This window comes from Mandrillus leucophaeus, unplaced genomic scaffold (assembly GCF_000951045.1).
Source record: "Mandrillus leucophaeus isolate KB7577 unplaced genomic scaffold, Mleu.le_1.0 Scaffold35, whole genome shotgun sequence".
NCBI classification, from domain to species: domain Eukaryota; kingdom Metazoa; phylum Chordata; class Mammalia; order Primates; family Cercopithecidae; genus Mandrillus; species Mandrillus leucophaeus.
In genome coordinates, this window is record NW_012103698.1 from 3,708,228 (window position 1) to 3,715,512 (window position 7,285).

The 7,285-nt window shown below is 54.1% G+C and overlaps 1 protein-coding gene across 1 annotated transcript in view; it reads right to left on the minus strand.

The window, feature by feature from the left end:
* PAK6 (p21 protein (Cdc42/Rac)-activated kinase 6) overlaps positions 1-7,285 on the minus strand; it is a 38,193-nt gene that overhangs the window by 26,831 nt on the left and 4,077 nt on the right. The gene's annotated exons all lie outside the window — the stretch shown is intronic.

A 7,285-nucleotide genomic window follows, 5' to 3' on the forward strand; every position in this document is an offset into this window, starting at 1 on the left:
ACATCCCCAACACTATATTTATATTTAGTTTCTGTTCTCCTCCCCTTACTCCGTCGTCTTCTCCTCCTCCTCTTTGTGTCTTTCCCACGCGGATTCTTTCTCTTTCCTCTGACTGGACAATACTGTAGGCCTGACCCGCTTAGACAAACTCTGGCCTCCTGTGGTCACCCAGGAAGCTGACTGCTAGGCCTCGGATGAGGGGGCAGTGGGAGGGGGACCAGATGATACAAGAATGGCTCCCCCCACAGATGAGTTACCAAGGACATGGGTGCACTGGCCGAATGCTGGCTGCAGAAGCAGAATGTGCTGCGTGGAGGTGGGAGAGATTGGTTGCTGAGGATTTGAAAGGAACCATGAACCAAAGCTAGAATGAAATGCATTATATTGTCTAACCCAGAATTGACACCCTAAATTATTTTTACTGATTCATGAATGCACATGCAAATTATTTTCTTTTTTTTTTTTTTTTTTTTGAGACGGAGTCTCGCTCTGTCACCCAGGCTGGAGTGCAGTGGCCGATCTCAGCTCACTGCAAGCTCCGCCTCCCGGGTTTACACCATTCTCCTGCCTTAGCTTCCTGAGTAGCTGGGACTACAGGCGCCCGCCACCTCGCCCGGCTAGATTTTTGCGTTTTTTTAGTAGAGACGGGGTTTCACTGTGTTAGCCAGGATGGTCTCAATCTCCTGACCTCCTGACCTCCTGACCTCGTGATCCGCCGGTCTCGGCCTCCCAAAGTGCTGGGATTACAGGCTTGAGCCACTGCACCCGGCCGAATTATTTTCTTTTACTGCAAATGCCTTATATACCCAAATCACAGCTCCAAGCAGTACTTTTGAACAGAACTACAATGAAGTATGAATGTTAGAATATTACCAGAAATGAGCTGGTATTTAATTTGGTTTGAATCCAGGCTTAGGTGCCCTAGAATGGCTACTAGCCAAGTCCCATCCTCACCCTATAGAGAGTAACTCTAGGAAACCCTGGGTTCCTCCTACCCCTTGGGAGCTACAGTGGGTTTGGGGCCTTGAGAGAGGCAGAGGGTCAAGTTAGACTGACCAAGGAGGTAATGAGTCCCCCATCACTGGAGGTATTCAAGAATAACTGTCAGTCAGGTAGGCCAGAGAACTGGATACAAGACTACACTAGGGAATCCCTCAGGTCCATCACAACACCAGTTTTTTGCACTTCCAGTCTCATCTACGTGAAGTTCAGCTGCACTGGGTTGCACGCCCCCCCGCCGATTGCCACCCGCCTCCCCACACATTGAGACAGCTGGGGATCCACACTGAATTGTCCGTTCAGGGTAGGTCCTGAGTGATTAATTCCTGTGTGTGACTCTTCCCCTTCTCTATTCTTCTCTGATCCATGCCCAGCTCAGCCCTGCCCAGGAGGAAAGGGCAGAACAACAGCACAGGAAGCATCAGGAGCAGTCTGGGGACAGTGTCTCCTGCAGCGTCCACGTGCCACCCTCTGCCTTGTTCCCAGGTTGCCATGCTGAGCACAGGGGGCTCCAGGCACATCCTCCTTTGAGGAGCCTTGGCTGCTGGCACAGACCTTCTGGTTGAAGGAATTGTCCAGGCACTCCCATTCTACAAATTGGGTAGGAGCTCTGGAAGAGACACCCAAAACAGGCATTTCACCACGGGACATGGCTCTTGGAGTGGTGCCATCTCAGAGGTATTGGCAGGCCAGTATGGTCTGGGAGGGCAGCAAGGCGGGCACGTCGGGTGGGGCAGGTACTTCCTGGTTCTCCCTCAGCCTGTGGCTGTCGGGGCCTGTTGTAACATCTGAGCGCCAACAGCCAGGGCTGAGCACTCGGGCTAGGGCCAAAGAGGAAAGATAGGGATCAGCTTGTGGTTTAGAAAGACAAACACATTATCCCTTCCCTGCATCTTTCTGCTCCATGACTTGAAAAGCTTCCTGGGGATGAGGAAGGCGACTAACAAGCTCTTTTACTCCTTCCAGCCTCCTTCCTCTGGGCGACTCCGCCCTCCCCTAATGATAGAAATAATAATGGCTGCCAATGATGGCATGCTTCCCATGGACCAGGCCCGGTACAAAGCTATGTACCTGTGCTACCTCCCTTAGTCTTCACAGCAACCCTGGGATGGAAGTCCTGTACAATTATTATTCACATTTGACGAATGAGGAAACTGAGGCTCGGAGTGGTTAAAGAACAGCTGAAGATCTCCTAATTACTGCTATAGACTGAATGTTTGTGTCCCCCCAAGATTCATCTGTTGAAACCTATGTCCCCCCAAAGATTCATTTGTTGAAACCTAATCACCAATACGAGGGTATTAGGAGGTGGGGGCAGGTGATTAAGTCACAAAAGCAGAGCCCTCATGAACGGGATTCATGCCTTTATGAAAGAGGCCCCCAGAGAGATCCCTGGCCCTTTCCATCATGTGAGATTATAGCAAAAAGACAGCCACCTCTGAACCTGGAAGCAGGCCCTCACCAGACACCGGATCTGCCAGCACCTTGCTCTTGGGCTTCTCAGCTTCCAGAACTGTGAGAAATAAATTTCTGTTGTTTATAAACCACCAGCCCACAGTATTTTGTTATCCAGCCCAGAAAGACTAAGTAAGCCAGTTACTGAGTGGAGGAACTGCAATTTGAGTGGAAGTGTATCTGACCCCAAAGCTGGTTCTCTCAATTCTGCTGCTTAGAGGCTGCTGGCGCCGTGGAATGTGTGAACAGGCAGTGGGGAGAGACCAACTCAGACCTGAATACAAGGCATTTGTATTTAAAAAAAATCACTGCCCAGGAAGGCTGTCACATGAGACACAAGAGGGCTGGGGGTGGGGGTAGGGGGACTCTCCCTCCCTATTTCTGAGTAACATATGAGGACCCCCACATGGCACTGGGTGTGAGGGGCAGAGGGGTCCTCAGGTTCCCCCACTCTGTCACTGAGTTCCCTGCTAGGAATCAGGTGCTAGGCTTTCCTGGCCACAAGCCAGCACCCTGCCTGAAGTTCCTGCATCCCACGTCTGCCCTTCACAGACCCAGCGCCCCAGCCGCCTCAGGCCCTCAGGCAGGACCTGCCAGGGAGGTGGGGGCACGTGTGCTGGATGCTTGGCAGGAGGAGCCCTGAGGAGCCGGGGCTCCCAGAGGGGTCCCCGCCCACTCACCCTGGAGCCCGAGGCCTGGGAGAGAGGCACTCTTGGGGGAAAATCCCTTCCTCCCACTCTCCTCCAGGCTGCCCAGCACCTGCTTCTTCCTGCTCCTCACCCCGATGGGACCACCCATCTCTCTCTGCTGATGGGACCAAGAGGGAGGTGCAAACCTCCGAACCTCCGCGCATCTGGAAGTGTGAGCCTAGGAAGCTGACACTGCCAGGCCCTCGGGGCCCCCAGGCAGGAGGGAAGTTGATGGAGTCTGGCTGCAGAGCCGTGGAGTCCTGCGGGTGGGAGCCCTCTTGCCTCTCGAGACTCATGGCATGTCTCTGGCCTCAGTCTCCTGATGCGTGTAATGGAAAGAGTACCTCCCTCCCTTGGGAGAGTGGTGGAATAATGAGGTCTAGAGCATTGGGATACAGGAGTATGGAGGAGCAGCACCCCCAAATGGGTTGAGAGGTTCTTAACCCTCAGCCCTCACAGTTGCGGAAGGGACCAAGGAGAAAGCTCCCCTCCCCGCCCCCGGCGTGCACACTGGAGCTTGGTTTGATGTGCCACGGAGTAGAATCCCAGGATTCGTCCAGAAAACAAGGCTACCACTTGCTACTAAATCAACCCAACAGGTCTGTTCACCCCAGATTCCGGAAAGAGAGCCCAGCGCCAGGGAGTAGCACTGTCTGGGGCCTGGTTAGGTGTTTTGGAAAAGCCCATGGGTCCCTGCCTGGCTGCTGGACAGACGTGTCCTGCTGATACCCTGGGCCTCAGCAGAACCTCAAGCCTCTCTCTCTCTGCCTGCCTTTCCCTCGGGTTCTGCAAGTGTACTAGGCTTCCTGTGCCAACGGGAATATATAAAACCGTCCTCCCCAAACTCAAGCTGACACTGGGGGCTAAACTTGCTTGACAGTCCCAAAGGGGCCTGGTGACCCGGGAGGAGCCCCTCAGATGCAGGGACCATTGCAGGCTGCGGCGCCCATCCCAGGTGCATCCCGGGCTACCCTGGGAAGGGCTGGGGAACAGCAAGAGTCAGGTCTGTGGTAAGGACACTCATTTTAGAGACATGATGGATTCATTTAATATCTTCTCGCTACAATTGCTTTGCAGCGCCTGCTCTTAATGGCCTCCAAAGTTTCATCCAAACATCTGTTGCTGGCAGTTTAGCTCTCTGGCTGGCATGTTTGCTGGCAGAACTAATAGCTGGATGCCTCCTTGAATGGGAAACTTTCATTGTCTTGTCTTCTCCCTTCTGAGCTTCCAGCGACTGCCCCAGGTCTGAGATTGGGTGTGACTGTGACACTCCTGCGTGGAGCCCAGTGGCTGACTTTCAGGAAGGACAGGTGAGTGTGGGGGAGCGGAGGCCTGTGCCTGACTAGGTGAGGGCCCAGGCCCAAGCTCCAAGGAAGGAAAGGGTGTGAGAAAGCAGGGTATTTGTTGCCTGAGGCCCACCTCCAACACTTTGGGCACAACACCTTAGTTCCAGATGCACAAAACACACAGACTCTGGGCTGTGCGGCCCCCTAGGAACTCTAACTAGCTGGTCCTAGAGTCTGTGGACCTCTGCACGTGCCCTGGGTCAGAAGGCATGGCCTAATGGCCACATGGCGGATCTGTGCTGTGCTGCCACGCTTCTCAGGGTCCTCCCTCCCCCAGTATTCTGGCACACACCGGACAGAGCCCCTGGACTACTGCAGGGGTGGTTGGCCTGCTGGGACATTTAGTTGAACGCTGACATAGCAGGGTCCTGGTAACACCACTGCCATACCCTCACCAGCAGCTGGTACAACAGCCTCTGCTAGGATGATGGACCTCATTGTCCATGAGGCAGCCCCTCCTCCTGTCCTGACCACCCTCTCCTCGACAGGAGTCCTGAATGCCTGCTCACTCCTGGCCTTGCATTCTTACCCCCGGGGCCAGCTCCATCCGTCCCCAGGATCTGAGACCTCTACCTCTCCCCACCTTTCTGGATCCCAGACACATGGTCTTCCAGCAAGATCCACTCTAGTGGAATAGAAAACCTTTTCTTGTCTAGCTTGGGCCTGGTGACCGGTGACAAGTGACAGGCCTCCTGCCTCTGGGAACTGACCTCTGATGGTGGCTATTGGACATGTAAATGCCTGCCTGGGGTCAAAAGTCTACACCAATCAGAAGATCACCTGAGGAACAGGGCCTCCCAGGTGCCTCCCCTCCCCTGCGCCCCAGAACCTCTGTTTCATCTCTGACACTCATCATGACTCCCTTCTTTGGCTTAAGACATGAAGTTACCCAGGATAAAAAGAACTTGAATCAATCCATTCATAAATTAGTTAGATCTCTTCATCAGAGAGTGGCCTGGTACCCAAGAGTGGCCTGGGTGCTGTGTGCAAAGTTCATCCTTGGGAAGCACTTGACTGACAAGCATGGGCTGGGCTATGGTTTCAGGTCTAGCAGGATGCTGGGGGGATGGCAGGAGGCACCCAGGAGCGAAGTAGGGACCTGCCCAGACCCCCAATGTGTCAGGCCAGGCTGCGTCTCCCAATCCATCAGGTTACCCAGTGGCTGCTGCCTCCTCCCGCACGGGCCCTTGGTAGCACGGGGGTGGGATGGGGGGCAGTCTGGGTAGCAAGAGTGCTGGGCAGGCAGCTGAGGATCCCTGGGCTGGAAACTCACCCTGCCATTAGTTAGCTGTGTGGCCTCAGTTCCCACTTTCCTTCTCTGGACCTGTTTCCCACTTTAAAATTATGGGGGCTGGATGAAACATCCTCTGGGGACTCCCGCTGGCTTGAATGTGCTAGAGCAATCTGAGATGGCCAGCTCATTCCTGGGGCAGCCTTTTCCGCCTCAGAGCTCCTCCTTGCTGGCCTGGGACTGTGCTCTGGTGGTGCAGGAGGCTGTGGCATAACTGGTCCCCTCGCTCCCTCCACCCTCTGTGCTTTCTTGCACAATTCCATAAGCTGAAAGAAAGAAAATGGAGGCTGGAGCCTCTTCAGGCCAGGAAGCTGAGCCACATAACCAGTCTTCCCGGTTTTACAGTTTTAACTCTGCTGCTGCTGCAGCCTTCAGGAGTCCTGGTCACCAGGCAGGCAGGCAGCAGGAGGCCTCGGGCGAGGTGACTGGTTTGTTGCTGTCTGCCCTGAGTTGAGGGGGCTGGTCCCTGCTGCACTGGGATCAGAGATCAAAACACAGCCCCAGCTGAACTGAGCTTTCTGAACCTGCTTCCCTGGACACCCAGAGGATTCCCTAGCCAGGTCCTTGACAGCCTGAAGGACACAGCTCTGCTTCTGGCCCCATAGCAAGAGGCCCAAGGGGCTGCATGCATGGAGGCTGTGGGCAGACCAGAGCACGAGAGACTGTTGCCTGGCCAGAGAGACACTGGGATTTGCTGACCGAGGCAGCACTTTTGGGGAACAGGTTGCCACGGAGAATCCACAAGTGTGCAAAAGAAGTCGTCACTGTCCCTCTGTGAATACTTGGGTCTCTGCCCTGCCTGATGTGTCGTGATGAGGTTTAGTTGGAAATGCTGGCCAGCAGAGGTGTCCCTTTGCTGGGGCCGAGGTGGTTGCAGCCTCTAGTGTGGTTATGAGGGAACCTGTTTTTTTCGCATGTGAGTTCCCCCAGCCCAAGAAAGCCTGTCATGCTCTGGGGTTGCCTCGTTTTTCTTAGGTGAATAGGCCTTAGGATTACCTTTCCTAAATTCACATAACAGATAACCCTTTGTAGAAAAAACAGGTTGGGTGTGGTGGCTCACACCTGTAATCCCAGCGTTTTGGGAGGCCGAGGTGGGCAGATCACCTGAGGTCAGGAGTTTGAGATCAGCCTGGCCAACATGGTGAAACCCCATCTCTACTAAAAATACAAAAATTAACTGGGTGTGGTGGTGGGTGCTTGTAATCCCACCTACTCGGGAGGCTGAGGCAGGAGAATCGCTTGAACCTGGGAGGTGGAGGTTGCAGAGAGCCAAGATCGTGCCACTGCACTCCAGGCTGGGCAACAAGAGCAAAAAAAAAAAAAGAAAAAAAGGAAAAACGAAAAGTTTCTGAGATGGAGCCTCACAATTACTAGGCATTTTTTTTTTTTTTTTTTTTTTTGAGACGGAGTCTCGCTCTGCCGCCCAGGCTGGAGTGCAGTGGCCAGATCTCGGCTCACTGCAAGCTCCGCCTCCCGGGTTCACGCCATTCTCCTGCCTCAGCCTC